The sequence below is a fragment of the Carassius carassius genome, chromosome 20, assembly GCF_963082965.1.
Source record: "Carassius carassius chromosome 20, fCarCar2.1, whole genome shotgun sequence".
NCBI lineage: Eukaryota > Metazoa > Chordata > Actinopteri > Cypriniformes > Cyprinidae > Carassius > Carassius carassius.
In genome coordinates, this window is record NC_081774.1 from 7,984,602 (window position 1) to 8,002,150 (window position 17,549).

Here is a 17,549-nt window from a genome sequence, read left to right on the forward strand (position 1 = left end):
CTTTGTGAGCAGTCAGGCTTTGCATGTTTACATCCTAGACAAATTAAAGTTGTATGCGTAATTAGATTATTTGATTATTCATGCAATTTTAAAGCTGTCATGCCATATTAGACCCACTGTGTGCAATAAACCCTGTTTTACAGCGAAACTGCCCATGAACCTAAAGCAACATCCTAATGAGGCCATTGTGATTAGTTCTTAGAGTACATGATTTCAAAGGACTTGTTCACTTGTTCAAGAATAAAAAAGTTATATCATGATATATACACCCATATGCTGTTTCAAACCCATCTGACCTTGATTTCTATCGTAAAATGAAATGTAATGATAACTGGGACTATCTGATATGAAAATTCCCATTATAAAAGTATTGTGTACTGTAGTATGGTCTTTTGAATCCATGCAATAGCTTAAAAGTGTTATTTATCTTTATATGGCTTCACAATATATAGAATGCCATATGTAATACTTTCTCCTTTTTTGTTGTTGTCATTTTGGAGCTTAATCTCCAATCTCCATTGAGGGTTAGTTCACTCTTATAAATAAGGGTTCCAAAAGAGAGGTTTTGCAGTGAAAAGAAGAACCATTTTTGTATCCCCAAAAAACTTTTCAGTGAACAGTTATTAAAAGAACCTTTTTTTCTTAGTAAGAAGAACATTTTAATAATCTAAAAATACTTTTTCATCTATAAAGATGCAATGGAAAGTTTCCATGGATGTTAAAGACTGTTCATATAACAATAGATGCCAATGACAAAACTTTATTTTAAAGTGAACTAGCCATTTAATATAAAAAAATAAAAAAATTCAGCTCAGATGTCTGAGTCACAGGAGCCAATATCTTAGAATGACAGTGACAATGACGTGCTTTGCCCCACAAACACTGGAATATCTTTTTATGAAACTAAATTAGATCAAAAATTGAGCTCGAGTCAGAGAACAGATCTTCTAACATTGTCAGTGCCAGTAGGTCTGCCTTCCTTTATCTGAAATCTGTCCCTTCGTTGGTGCCAGAGTGGAGGTCTGTTTCATCTTTTGGTAATAAGACTCCTCATAGTTATGTTTCATTGCATGACATAAAGGTCTGGAAAAGACCTGCTTTTTGAAGTGTAGACTGAGCTTAATCCACTTCCCGGACTAGGTTCATCTGTATCAGTTACCCAGCCCTTGTTACTGTCCATTGTCTGTGATCTACCCAACATCGGCTTCCTAGCTTTGCCCATGCCTCATCTCTTCTCATTCAGCCAGCGACTTTTCAGTTGAGAGGCTCAATACTTGTTTATCTTGTTTTATCGGCCCATGCTCTGTCCTGCCCTGTGTGTGGGGACGTAGCGGAGCGCTCCACACCGCAGATAAAATCGGTGGGATATTGATAAGAATGAATTAGCAGCACAGTCGGGATTGATTTCTAAATGGCCATATACAAGGCAGCGAAGTGCTGCTCTGCACATCCAGGGGAAACTAGATCCTGCTTGGGTCACATTAAAACACTGCTTTGGTGCGTTGGGTTTCAGCAGGAATGTTCCCTCGAATCAATGATGGAGGCTTAATTACTGGGTACTACCAGAAACAATATTGGCGGACCGTCATATTAGAAGGCTTAGTTTCAAGTCTGAAAGACAGTACGAAAACTCGGAAGGTCAGTTGTTTGTGCTCAGTCTCTCTTGGGGAAAGCACCTTGCATGTAGTGTCTTCCAACAAGGCTTACTTCATATTGTCTTTCTCAATGCTCATTAGTGTCAGAGTCCAATGGAATGTTTACTCCGGAGGTAATGCAGTTGGACATGTTTAATTTAAGGGGTGTTCTACAGTAAGTGTCGCATAGGCTTTGATGAATGAAATTGTCTTGTAGATTAAAGAACGAATTTGTCAGCAAGTCTGACCGGGCTCTTCAGCTTTAAACAACTGTTCCCTTTTAATAAATTATTGAGTGTGAGATGAAAAATGTGAAGAGCAGGAAATTGCACCACAGGGCCACAGGGGAAATATGACAAGTCTCCACACATCCCAAAAATGTCCACCATCTTGAAGGTTAATAAAATGCGTCATGCATTGGAGTCTTTGCTTGAACAATGTCCCTTGATATACAGACATGCTATTGGATTTGACAACACTCTTAGGAAAAGCCCTCCAGCTAAAAGTTGGGCCATTAAACTTGCCAGTAAAGTCAGTTCACAATGTAGTTTTATACACTAATATATAATCTCTCTATTTATGCCTTCATCCAATGTTTAGAATTAGAGCTGAAACAACTAATCGATTTAATCGATTAAAATCGATTATTAAAATAGTTGTCAACTAATTTAGTCATTGATTAGTTGCTAAACAACTTTTATTTGTAAGCGGCTCATTTTGTGCATATTTTAAATCTGTGATGACCAAAGTGTGGCAGTAATGAGCCACCGCAGGTTTTATTCAGCCAGTACAGCAGTAGAAGTAGCGAATAGCCAATAGCTGGCCTCGTTTTATGTCACGTGCTTCCCGAACTGCGTCTGCAGCATTCAGCGAGATGGTGGAGACCAGGCGGGAAGGAAGTCGACCGGAAGTTGAAGTCGGCCGCATGCTGCCATCTTGTAGCAGAACTTCACTTGCGTTAGCATCCCATTGACTCCCATTCATTTTGGCGTCACTTTGACAGTGAATAACTTTACATCTGAGGCGTTTAAAGACTCCATTCGTCCGTTATTTATTTCTAAAGATACACGACAATGTATAAAGGGCTCCATTACCTTCTATGTTACATTATGGCCCCGTAGAAACAGTTTTTGTAAAAATAGGCTAACAATTGCGTCATAACCACTCGACTCTCTGTCGCACAGTAGAGAAATTACCGTACAGACAGGAGGAGAAGCTCGCAGGCAATCGGGGAGATGTCAAGAGAGAAGCCCATAGATACAAGCCCTGGCGTTACATTTTAAAATACTATACAAAATAATTAATCAGAATACTTACTCCTGCTCACTCACGCCAAAGAACTCCCCGCTCAAGCTCGCCGTCTCTGCAAGATTAATGATGGCAGTTTGCACGCACAGCCACTTAGAAGATTTACATCTGTCAGACAGGTTGCTGACGTCATCAAGCTTAGTTTGAGTCTGCGCGTCAGTAACGGAAGTGCTAAAAATCGCTAAAAATGGGCTTCACTTGTCTCAATTGAGTTCCAATGGGGTCGCTGTGTCCATTTCTTTTACTGTCTATGGTGGAGACAGACGGCAGTGGAGTAAGCTTGAGAAAGAAAAAGAAAGAAAAAGAAAAAAGCTGAAGATAAAACTAATCGAACGAAGTCATCCAAAGTGTGGGAGAACTTTACTTTAAGCCTTCAAAAAAGAAGAGTAGCCTGTAAACTCTGCACTACTGAACTGTTTAACTGTTTAAGACTTTTATTCGTGCAGATTCTCCAGTACGATGTTGTTTGCAAATGTTTAGTCGTAAAAGCTAATAACATTGCTTTTTAACAGTTAACATTTAAAGATTTACAAACATGTTCTGTGATCAGTTTGTCGTTTACCAGTTCATAATTCAGTCTTGCAGCCTAATTATGACTGAATGAGAGAGGTAAATGTTTAAATGTATTTGAAATGCACTTTTTTTCTAAGTATTCACTGCTCTTTTTCACACAGCAGGTTTTTTGTACGTGTCAATTTTTTTTATTTTTTTTTCTGGACCAACTTCTGATGGATTTTATTTTAAAATGTGAGTTCCATTCAGGTTTCATGCCACTGGCACTTTATTCAAAGGATTGTTTACAATTTCACAGCATAAGCTATAAAGCTGTTTCCCTGGTATAAGTTGTGTGTTTACAGGAAAAAAATAATAAAATGCAGTGTACTGCAAATTTATTCTGTTTTATTCTTATTCTTCGTGAAAATATTTTCTGAAAGATTCCTTAAGCTTTGTTCGGGAAAAACTAAACTACTTTAGGAGCCCTAAGGACTGCCATGGTGAAAACATTATTTGAAATCTTGTGAAATTTGCTAGAGTATGGGTTAGTGTTTTGATTGCAGAAGAGTTTCACAAAGGATTACTAACACATAATAAAACAAAACTTCAGGTATATTTTTGATGAGGATGACAATGCAAAATGGTTATAATCTCTAAAAAGTCTATGTTGAATGATAAAGACCCTTTGTTAATAATTTAATTGGAAAAAATGGGGAAAACTAAAATATAAGTACATAAAGATTAATCGTAAAAATAATTGACAGATTCATCGATTATCAAAATAATCGTTAGTTGCAGCCCTATTTAGAATATATCAGACCAACCAAAGGCAAATTATTTTCAAACATATTTCTTTGGGGAAGGAGCTCACTTGTTCACAAGTTGGAATTTGAATTGATGTGACTACACTCCACAAGCTGAATTGGAATGAAGTGGATTTTATTGAATTACAATTGAAAGGACATTTTTCAGCAAACATTACTCTTCAGATGATTCCTCAGAATTTGCTTATGTATTTGGTGCTCAAGAATGCTAAAAATGGTATCGATATTAAAAAAGCTTTACTGTCCCTTTTGAATAATTAAATTTATCATTGATGAAAAAAAGCATTCTTGGAAGCATGTCCTTAAAAAAAAATCTTACTGACTCCAGACCTTTGAAACTTTGTTCTCTTTATTTCTGCATCTTCTTTGAAACCTGAGTTGACGAATGGTGCCTGCCATGTTTATTAGAAAATGTACTCAACTCTTTCAAATATATAATCTGTTTGCACAAAATAAAAAAAATAAATGCATAAAAATTCACAATGGTTGAATTTAAAAACTAAACCATAGCAGTGCTATTTCTTCACATTTACCACCTGGCTAAATTGGATTGTGATATAAGAGAAAAAGAAATGCATGCTTGCTTGTCATGTCTCTTTAGGTTCAAGTTCATAGATCGTGTCTTTCATGTTTCCCTCATATAATTCAGTCACATATTTTATGTTATGTGATCTCTGTTTGCCACTTGTTCATGTATCATATTTTAATTTGTTCATTGTCTCATTACCTTGTTATTAGTTCTGTTTTCTTATTGGTCACTGTCTTGTTATCTAGCAGTTCCGTTTTGTCTATGGTTGTTTATGTCATGTGATCACCTGTAGTACTTTATCTTAACCTCACTTTTTCCACGTTGCTCTGCTGTGTTGAAGTTAAAGACAAGTCTTACGTTTGTAGTTTATGTCTGACATTTTGGATCACTCTAATGCACTGCACTTAGATTCTTTACATCATTAATCTCCATCTGCCCTGTACACCTATACATTACATTGCTTTTCCCAATGAAATATGTGCACTATAGTGGTGCAACAGTTCAGTGAGTTCACCCTCACTATTTTGAAAAGGACAAAGACTGTCATATGACTTCAGTGGGTCCCATTATTCAGTTCTGCTGCTAGTGGTGTCATGTCATCCGTCCTATCAAACATTCCAGCACATCTGTGAAAAAAGCTGCAGCTCTGATACCTTAATAATTAGACATTGGCATTAATCATCATAGCATCGATATGTACTTGATGACTTAATGCATTGAGCAGACCCTTGTGGGAGAATGTGGTCATGTAAGAGTTGTAAAGCCGGTCGATTATCTCTGACCTGCCGCATCAGTACGGAAACCAATTAAGTATGTAGCAGTGTCTGAGGTCCTGAGAGATGCACTGAGGTCTACATCAGCCATGTCAATCACTTGCTAGCAGGTAGACACATGATCGATTGAGAGTCCTCCCCTGGGTTACGATATTTTTTTTACTTAAGGGTAGTGTGCCTGGAATATAAAGTGGATGTAGTTTGTGAAGAGTGGCACTTTACATGAGTTACATCTGTCTAAACCTCAGTGCTAGTTTAAAATGTGTGCGTGTGCGTATGTGTGGTCTTTTCAGGCAATGTGAGGCTGAGGGTGTTTTCACACCTGGCTTATTTGGCACTTTTTTTTTTGGAACCTTGTGCATTTTCTCCATTTAATTGTAGATCTTAATTTGGAGATCTTTAGAGATTCTTTTTTTATGCATTTACTGTACAAATGGTTTGAAAGAACTACAAGATACTGGAAAAACGTTAAAGTATGCCATTAAATGTTGTTTGTGATCTAATTTATTTCTGAATTTAAAAAAAAATGTTTTTTGTTCCATGAAAGAAAAAAAAAAGTCATACAGGTTTGGAATGAAAAATGCATTTCATCCTTTTACAAGGTACTCCAAATTTTTCCCCAAGGTTCTTCATTCTTTCAGTTCTTACAGGAACCCTTAAATTTAAGAGTTGTGTTGTAAAATATTCATTCTTATCAAGTTGTGTTGTAAAATATTCTCTCAGATAATTGGTAGACCATAGTTTGGTAGCGTCTTAAATGTGTAATAAAATAATAATAATAATAATAATAAATTATAATAAAAACACTGTGAATCATGTCTATTTTGCTAATTTCTGTAACTGCAATAATTAAATCCTCACCTTCATTAAGGAGCTGTCTGAACTATAAACAACAGTACTTTATTGCATGCAGAGATATTTGTCACATTGCCACATAATTCAGATCCTTAGGTGTGTTTTAGATACATTTTTGCCATTCTTGCTCATTCATAACCTATCCACTTAATAAAAAAAGGAAGAATCTGCTGTTATTTCAAACACCAGAAAAAAAATATTTCCCCTAAGTATTGTTTGTTGTGACAGTTATAGATATTTGAAGTTGCATTAGGTTGTCTGAGGACATGCATGAGATTGCATGAGAATATCTGAGTGTCTGAAAGAACAGAGAACAACCCACCACCCACTGACTACCCTCTGGCGGGACACTGACTGATAAATGATAACTTAGATCTCCACTGCTGGTAATACTTTGCTCTTTTACTGTGAAATGAACATGTGTATATAGCATTGGAACAATTACACCAATAACACTCTTAAAAGATTGAATTATATCAGGCCTGTTGTATATTTATTCACGTTTTTATAATACTTTTATATTTTACAGTATAAATTGGTCTCTAAGAGCAACTCTATGTTCCCAACGAATTTCAGTAACAGCCTAAGTGCAATTGAGAGATGAGGAGAAACCTTCCTATTTCTTAGCATTTCCTTTTGTTTACATCAGTATATCTGTAGAAAATATGCTTAAATTATACTGTGAATAAAGTACTTCTGAAGAATTACTGAAAACGGAACACAAGCAAATTCAGTGTGACAGCACATTACTGGCATAATTTGTCAGTCATGCTGAAATTCTTACACATTAAGTCTTTAGTACATGGCTCTTGTTTGCCAAAGTATCTGTTTAATATAATGGATTTTGACAAGAACTCGGAGTGTAACAACAGCGAGTTACTGTTAGCGACCTCATTACTATAATGCAAATTTGCAACTTCTAATTATCGATTTAAAGATCTATGAAATAAGCAAGTGGCTTTAAACTGCCAGCTTGTCAAGAACAATAATTCAGATTTTGCATAATTTTACGTGCTTACATTAAAGCGTTAATCACTGAGTAACTCTTATTCAAAACACCTTTTCATCAAAATGAAAATTTCCGTCTTACCGGGTCAGTGAATCATTTCACAGTAATTATGAATTCAGTTTGATTCTGGTAAGTTCTCTCTCTCTCTCTCTCTCTCTCTCTCTCTCTCTCTCTCTCTCGCTCTATCTCTCTCTGCATTCCCTGACTGATGTTTTTTAATTGAAACAGTCTGTAGTCTGTTCCTAATTTCAGATCTTGTTAATGCAATTAATAATGTATGGATATTCTAATTAAAATTAGCCTGCACCATTTTACAGTGTAAACACAATTGATCTTCTGTTAATTAAGTTTTAAACATCATTGATGGAATTCAGAATTAGTAGTGAATGTAAGACTGTTATCGGTGCCTCCCAACACCATTCGATACATAAAATGGCACACTGATTAAGACACATTAAAACAACTCCAACCCTCATCCTTTCCCACCCTTATCCTTTCCATCAGATAGAAAATGTATTAAAAAGAAATGCAATAAAAGAGCCCTCTTCAGCTGTTTTGTGAAGAGTTTAGACAGCCGTGATTACAGCAATTAGACTAAATCACAAAATAAAACAGGACTGCGGTGTAATGACAGTGATGAAGATATAATGCTGTGAAAAATATCAATGGTTGACAGCATTTGAATTCATCCTATGATTTTTTTACATGGTAAAAATTATGGTAAAGCACCTCCGCAGTGTGTGTTAAAGACTTCCTAGATCACATCACATTTATTTATTCGTTATGTATGATTAGATGCTGTATAATGGCTATTGCTATTTTTTTCATGTAATCTAGTTTTTCACATTTTTTCTCAGTAAATGTACTGTATCTAATAGGGCTGTCGAGCAAATACAATTGAACAATAATTAATTACTGTAGCCAACATGATGTGCAGCGTTTTCTATAAAAATAAGAAGAAGAAGAAGAAGAAGAAGAAGAAGAAGAAGAAAAAGAAGAACAGATATGCTAAATAGAAAACTAAAACCACAATTGTTCAACTGACTGATTCATTCAGAAATGAAGCAAATCTTTATCAACAGGCCATTGAATCACATTTGATTTAGTAAATCTGAATCTGAATAATCTGAAGACTTATAACTTTATATTCAGATTCACTTCTATATGCTCAGACTCATAACGATATATTGAGGATTTATTTCTATATATTCAGAATTATAACTATATATTCAGATTTACTTATATATTAAAATTTTTCATTTTATATATTCAGATTTATAACTATATATTCAGGCTTATAACTATATATTCAGATTTACTTCTATATATTCAGAATTATGACTATATATTCATGTTTACATTTATATATTCTGAATTATAACTATATATTCAGATTTACATTTATATATTCAGATTTACATTTATATATTCTGAATTATAACAATATATTCAGATTTACATTTATATATTCTGAATTATAACTATATATTCAGATTTACTTCTATATATATTCAGACATAACAATATATTCAGGCTTATAACTATATATTCACAATTTACATTTATATATTCAGATTTTTATATAATTATTTCCTGTTAGGCACCTCATACATTTGCTTTTGTGCAGATAATACAGAATATAGAGAAAATACAGAACTGGGGCGGGTATGTAAATGCGTGAAGAAAACAAGCATAATTAATGACTTGTCGGAGAATATATCATTTAAATGGTTTTCTTGATTTAAGCATAAACCTCACTACATTTTATGTTTAACACAAGAGTGAGAAAGAAAGAGAGAGAGAGAGAGAGAGAGAGAGAGAGAGAGAGAGAGAGAGAGAGAAACTCAATTAAGATATATTCTCTGAAAATAAGGCTAATCTAATCTAAGTAATTCTAATGCAGTATTACTTTTCAAGTAAATGAATCATGTTTAAAGAATGATTAGACATTTTAACGGGAAAACAAGACAAAAAATACTGATAAAGATCATTTTTGTCTTAATTTAACTTTAGTTTGGTACCATATCGCTGTATGCAATCTGCAAGTAATACACGACAGAATGACCTCATCTCAGACCCCCATCCTCCCCTCACCCTGGACACGCACATAAATAAAGCTAAAGCCCAGACAGAGATTGAAACCAGAGCCTTGGCGATAACTCCCAGCCTCCTGTCTGTCTCCTCCTCTATCAAGACCTGAAAAGTTTAAAGGAGTTTAAAGGCAGACAGGAAGTTTGCTGTGCTGCCAGACTTCACCCGGTGAGATTATAGATTGAGACCCCCCACCCCGACCCCAGCACCGCCGCGACTCCAGATGCCCCGTGACCCCTTTAAAACCTTCTCTGGCTGCCAAAGCCCAGTGGCACTCTGAGCTCGGGCCATGGGGTTCCTCTAGCAGAGAGGGCACCATCTGTCCAGCCCTGCTTGGTATTCGTTCAGGAGCCGCTTCGATGCTGCCCCCTCTCATCCAGTCACTTGTTGTGATGGCAGTTCTACCGCCCTGTCTGTGGTGTGAAATGCTTGTGCTGTGGCCAGACCCAATGTTGAGAAAAGGTCAATTGGCTGTGTCTGAATGCCGAAGACATTCTCTCGTGTGTTCCTCTATACCCAATTCTTGCTCTCTTTTTCTCATTAGTAATTGTTTGCATTGTGATTATGTGTATGTATATCTGACACATTGTTTCTAGGTTGTTTAACTTTGAAAAATGTATTTTCTAATCCTCTTGTCATACTAAATAAAATTATACTAAATCTGTCAGTACAACGACACCAATCTTTACTTGCTCTTATGTCAATCCAAATCTGTATAAGATCATAAAAGAAGATATTTTGTATGTTTATATGTATATATGTATTGAACATTTCAGTGATTTATTTATTTTTCTCCTTGCAGTGGAAGTTCAACAATTCCCAATGTTCAACAATTATCTTAACCTAAACCAATGCATTGCTTTTTGGTTTAAAAGAAAATCAAATCCTCAGCATGTTCAGCTTGTGTCTATTTATGCAGCAAATTACAAGGTGACATAATCAAGTATTTAGATCCCTTGAGACTGAAATTGACTTCCTATGTGAGGGACTGAATCTCATTTTCACATTGTTCTTTTTTAAATATAATTTTCATGTGTGATATCACCATTGTTTCACAAAATATTATTTTTAGCTTAGCTGTTCGAGAGCATATGCGGATGGGGGACATACCGGACTGCCTCAAATTCATGAGATTATGTTTTTATGAAGGTATTACAGATATGGAGTTATATGTCTTTTCTTGACTGTTTCAGTGAAACCAAAAGGCTCAATCTCGTCACATCTAGGCTAAGGAATGTCTGATGGAAGTATGGGATGAATTAATGAAAACACTCCTCCTCCCTCACCAGGATTGGGAACTGAAGTGATTAAAGCAAAAAGGTCAGATATTAGACCGAGTATGACAGGCCTGAGGGAAGTTTCAGGCAGCTGGCAGTCTGACTGTCACTTTCCCTATCAGGCCAGTGCTGTGGTGTCACTATGTCTCATGTTTGTTGAACATGTACATGGGTTTTTATATGTCATAATCATTCTCTGCAAAAGCTTTTTATCAGGTTTTAAACTTAAGCTGAGTATGAAAAGTTGTAGGAATAGATGCCTTTCTCTCTGCACTAGTTACAAAGAGTTGAAAAAATCATTAGTATATTAAGATATTCCATTTTATTGCAGCAATAGTGTTTATGAATTCACAGACGATATACACATACTTAACTGTTCAGAAGTTTGGGGTTGGTACTTTATTATTATTATTATTATTATTATTAGAGTTCTCTTACACTGAAGGCTGCATTAATTTGATTAAATATAGAGTTATGAAATATTATAGCAATTATTGCAAATATATGTATATTTTTCCAAATAATGCAACTTATTCCTGTGATTGCAAAGCTAAATTTTCAGCTGCCATTACTGTAATCTTTAGTGTCACATCATTCTTAAGAAATCATTCTAATATGCTGATTTTGTGCAAGAAACATTTAGGTAGCACTTTATTTTAAAGTCCTGTTCCTCATGTAGATACTGTACTATGTACTTATTATAGTAATTACAATAACTATGTAATAACTAGCTACTAACCCTGATCCTACCCCTAAACCTAACCCTACCCCGTGTAGTTACCTTGTATTACCAGAACTTTCTTAGATAAATACACTGTAAGTTAACTATAAGTATATGTACTGTAAAATAAAGTGTAACCAACATTTCTTATTATAAACTTAATTCATTATCAACAGTTGTGTTGCTTAATTTTTTTGTTGTAACCATGATGCAATTTTTTCAGGATTGAAAAAAAAAAAACTGAACAGAAAGTTCAAAAGAACAGCATTTATACATCACTTCAGGTTGTTAATTACAACAAATGTAATATGTTTTCTCACTCTTTGTATTTTTATATCAATATGGTACATACTGGTACATATTGTAGTCCTACTTAAATCAAATAAAAAAAGTAATCCAAAAGTAATCAAAAAGTAGTCTGATTATATTACTTAAAATGTGTAAAATTTTTGTCATGTAATTTGGAATCCGTAACGGATTACAATTTTTAAGTAATCAACCCAACTCTCTCTCTTTTCTGTTTTCTGTAGTAATAAATATATCTTGACCCATTTGTTTGTGTTAAAAAATACTTTTAATATACTATATATATATATTTATTTATTTATTAAATATAATTTATATTTTTTTAAATGGCAGACCGCAGTGCAAATCCAAACTTCAAGCCCATCAAACTGTCAAATAACCTTTTCTTCAATCATAATTCATCATAATTTTTCTTTATTGTTATAACAGCACAAGATAATTGTTTAGTCCAACAGCAGTACAAAGTCACGAGGAGAAATTCGAGTAAATAATAGTCTCTCATTCTTGCTGTCTCACTCCCTCACTTTGCTGTTGTAACCTTGAGGTGTATAACCAGGTGCAGTTAGCTCTATGCATTACCGCTGTGTGCTGAATGAAGCAACACCGCGGAATTAACTAATAGAGGGCACATTGACAGCTTTAATGTATTTTTAGCCCTTAGTTTCATGCTGGGTTTCAATTAATGGCCGTGTTATGAGGCGCCTCTCTCGACTTGGTGCAGCCACTAAAAAAATCTCAAAATGACCTGATTATTACCCTCTTAATTTGAATGATAATTAGCGTTTCATTCTTCTTCTTTTTTTTCTTTAATTGTCCTCCCATAAGGGGGTTGATTGAGATTTACACCAGGGGACTTGTACCTTTCTCACTGCAAAGGTTACACAAATCATATACATCAGAGAAGGAAAATATACCTGTGAGCTTTGAAAAAATATTTTTTCTTCAGTATAAATTTCATGCTTTTTCTGTCTGGAACAATTTCTGAGTTCAAGCAAATGTAAAAAAAAAAAACATTGCATAGAGGAAAAACAAGTATATCCAGCTAAAGATAATCTGAGTTTATGTGTGTTAACTGCTTTCTATGCTCAACTGAATTAAGTGGAATTAATGTTAAGTCATGGTAAGTAGATTTCCAAGATTATGTCAGTTTATTAAGTCCTGTGTCTAATCTATGGCCCATTTAATTCAAGACAGTCTGCAAATCTTTCTTTAACTCTCAACTAATGTTATACAGATGTGCTACTATGGCAACTTTCTTTAAAAACTTTCTCTTACATGCAAGTTCTCAGAAGAAAATCTTAAAAGTAAATTATGGTACAAAAGTGAATATTAATAATCTTGTACCCTTGCCTTTTCCCTGCCTGTTCAAATACATTTTGCTTTAAAGTGAAGCTTATAATGTTGCACTTTGTATCAGATAAAAAAAAAAGTAAATATATGTAAATATATATTGACTAACCATGGTTTGATTTTTTTTCACCTGCACTAACATATTTACTGTGCTAGGATGTGGAAATAACTCATCCACACTCTACAGTTACAGTCCAGCAGGGACGTGGTTATTTATATCCATTCCTTTCCCTGATATAGAAATTCACTTTGGCAGTGATGTGATGCAGGTCCACTCACACTTCATGAACAGCTTGGAGGGTCATCGTCCCGTACCCATAGCTTCCATCTTCCTCTTGATTAATAAACCTGATTGTGCTGGAGTGTGCTACAGTAATCAGCAGTGACACTGCAGACACTCCAGGCACTTTTACTTTATTAATCTCTATCTTTTAGATCTGCCCGGAACCTTCCATGCAGTTCCTGGGTCCTTCTTTCATCCTCGATATAGGGAAGTATGCCAGAACTGTTTGGTTCTGCTCTACTGGACGTGTACTGTTTGTATAGGGTGCATAAATTCTTCTCTCATAATCTGGGAGAATGGATGAAAATTCTCAAGTAGCAGAAAAATGAAATAGTATGGCCAGTAAAAATATGATGGGCAAGGGGTCTGGCTGGTTAACATGCACCATTATTTACTTTATTATTATATAATTTAAAAAATAAATATTTTATTATACCCTATTACAGTAAATACATTTTAACCAGTGTCAAATTTTGTAGGTGTCTTATTTTCCAGACAAAACAGCCTTTAAATTTAAAATTCCTTGAAACCTGATTCACTTTTACTTACTTTGTAAATTATTTTAGAATACACATTTTTAATGGGTTCCTCTTTTCAAACATGACTTAAACATTTTTTAGTTTGTCTTTTTTAAAATTAATTTCAAGTAAAAATCCACAAACCAAAAACAAATTATTGATTTGTTGAAAACATCAAGGCTTCTTTTTAGAAAATGTATAACGTATTTGGTTTAAATGCAATGGAAGACTTCTTTTGCTTTTAAAACAAACAAGTAAACAAAAAAAAATAAATAAAAAAATCTATGCATTAAGACAAATTACACCTTTAAGATGCAATCTATTAAAACAAGCAAATTTTTTAAATATAGACAGGATTTCAGATAGTTCTACTTAAGATACTTTTACTTTTTTAAAGACACATTCTATTCATTCCATGTTAATTACGGTATGTCCTGTAAAAAAAAGAAAGAAAAAAAATCAATTTTTAACAATGAAGTTACAGTATATGTTAACATTTAAATATGTTCCCAAGTCTACAGTAAAAAAAAAAAAAAAAAAAAAGAATATATATATATATATATATATATATATATATATATATATATATATATATTTACAGTAAAATACTGTTAAAAGTAACATTTTTGGTGTTAAAAAGAACAATAATTTCCAATGAGAAAATAATTCCCTGCGTGACATTTCTCATTTGATGGTTTTTCATTGAAGCATTTCTGCTACCTTTCACATCATAGCTTAGAATTAGTTTGCTTTCTTGTGGTGCAATCGGTCAGCCAGCTTTATCATGATGTCCTTTCTGATCTGCAAATGTTGCAAACCAGATTCAAGCTTGCATTATAAGTATGTGCACTAAGCACTTGATCAAATCCCTGACACGTTTATCTTTTTTCCACTCTTGTTGTTCTTATTGTACATTAATTAAAGACAGAATTTATGAGCTAATATCCCTGCCCAAACCACAGAACTTTTTAACTGCATACAAAACAGCTGAACCGTAGTAAATGCCATGCTATTTCTCAACATCATGATTGTTTTTTTGCTGATGATATACAGGGAGAGTTGAAAAATTCTATTACAAAGAAAAACTGCAAAGTGCATCCATTAGATTTCCATTCTCAAGTACAGTGAAGTCTGGTCACGGCACATTTCCCCTCCCACAGCTGTGTGTGTATCTGTCACAGCCGCTCTCTGTGCTCTAAGATCTAACCTGGGAAGACAAACACATGCCTAGTAATTGCCTACCAGACGGTGTGGTGTTTAGCCCAGCGCCCCATGTGCTCATTTCCTGCATATGCGGCTGGCTTTGCCCTCTCGTGCCATTGTCATTCCTCTTGGCGCTATCCATCCATGCATTCTTTTCCCTTCACATCCATGTATCCATCCATCCATGAATCCATACAGCTCAAACAACCCACCCCCCGCTTCCCAAACCTCTCTCAACCCCGGGTGCCCTCACTCTTCTGTGGCGCTGACTCCCATTGGGCGATGCTGTCATCTGTAATGACAGTGAGCTCTGGAGCTGCACCACTTGTGTGTTTGTATGGAGAAACAGCTTGCATAAAGCTTTTTTTTTTAAGCCTATAACCTGCTGTACAAACAGGCTCTTGGGCTAGATGAACCGTCTGCACTTTTCGAACGTGCTGAGTGCTTGAAATGTGCAAGGTTTTCTTTGTGGTCGGGAGAGATCTTTGAAGGGATCAGGGCTGCTGTGTTTGGACAGCGTCATCACACAAATGGAATTTTGGTGCGCCGGGACGCTAGTTTATTTAGCATTGACTGATATCATCTACCAGTAGATATACTGCTGCTCTGTAGTGCCAGAAAAAAAAGTTTGATAAATATACTGTACGATATCTTTCCTAGCAGGTGGTTTCCACAGAAATTGAAATTATCATAATTTCCTCACCCTTATGTTGTTTCAAACCCGTACAATTACTTTCTTCCTTTTTTTTTAAATGATGGATTTCATGCAGTTACAAAAAAAAGTATCATGTGTAAATTATGTATTCTTATGTCATACACACAACATAAGTTATTTGTATATGGTAATGCTATAACTCTCATTAATAATATTATACAAATGATTTCAACAGCACATAACAATTTTCATAATAAATCATTAACAGAAACAATATATAATGTTTTCACATCACATCATAAATTTACGCAAACATTTAGTTTGTGTAAATTAAAATGCTTACAAATGTTTGATCCATATATGATCATGCACTGCAATAAAAATTGTAATAAGATTTTGTAATTTGTAATAAATGTCACTATATTCTCATTTGTAATAATAACACTTTATATTTTTAATAAATCATTAACAAACATTTTATAACAAACAAATATAATGGTTAGGGTTTAAATGGCTAGAAATATGATATAGAATTTGTGTAAATGTTAAAGATTTATTTATGAAATAAAAGTTAATGACAGTTATTATACAGTGTTACCATGCATAGTTTTAAAAATTAAAAAAAAAGAAAAGAAAAAAGCAGGATTGGTACATACTACTATGTTCATATTCTAATGAAATATTATAATGTGAATGTTTATTTACTTATTTATTTATACATAATGTATATACAATAAACCTGTTGATTTAGTTCATAAAACTAGCTTGAGTGAAATTTGGATTATCAGTGACAATTACATTTTGTCCCATTTCTGACATGAAGTTATTGTATGGCTTCAGGAGACCTATAATGTAACCTGTAAATGTTATGGACTACTTTTAATTATGGTGCTTCAGTTTTTACATGTGTTTTACATGTTTTGCAGGTTTTACAGTGTTCCACAAAAGAACAAAAGTCGTATGGGTTTGATACGATGTGAGTAAATTTGAACAGAATGATCAATTTGTGTTATGTAATGGCCTTTAAGATCTTAAGAAAACGTCTGGAAGTGTGTAGATACAGAGGCTTCTGTTAGTGCAATTTATATAAAATGCAATTTTGTATTATCTATTTAAAGAGACAGACTGTGTTCCAAACTAATTTTCCTCACTGACCCCTGGGGTAAACTTTATTGTGATTGTTATGAATCTCTCCATGAGTGTTGGGCCTGTACTGGGTGAGGGACATCAAAAACTCCAAAACCTGAGCTGCCTATCTGAGTAACATTTTTAGACATAACAGGAACACTCCTATCACACAGAAGGCTGTTCAAAACTGTGGGTGGCTAAATTAAAGCGTTCTCGTTTTAGCCAAATCACCATCACAACCCAGAAAGCATTGCGACAAGCAGTCAGAGTCAAGGTAAAACTTAAAAAAAAAAAGGTATTGTTTTTTTTTTTTTTTACCCAATATTTGTGTTGTGAGTTTTTATGCTTCATTGAATTGTTAGCTTAGCAACATGCTGATGTCTAAGTGTAGCCTACTGAAATCAGCATGAAACCAGTTCCCACAAAATGGTGAAAAAATTATAGCCTTAACCTCAGTAATGCTAATAGATAGTAATGCTAACAGATAGCATTACTGATTGTTGAGATCAGATCAGATTCAATATTCTTCTCAACTCTGAATCACATACTAGAATAAACTGTAAACATAGCCAATTCACTTGTGAGAACTG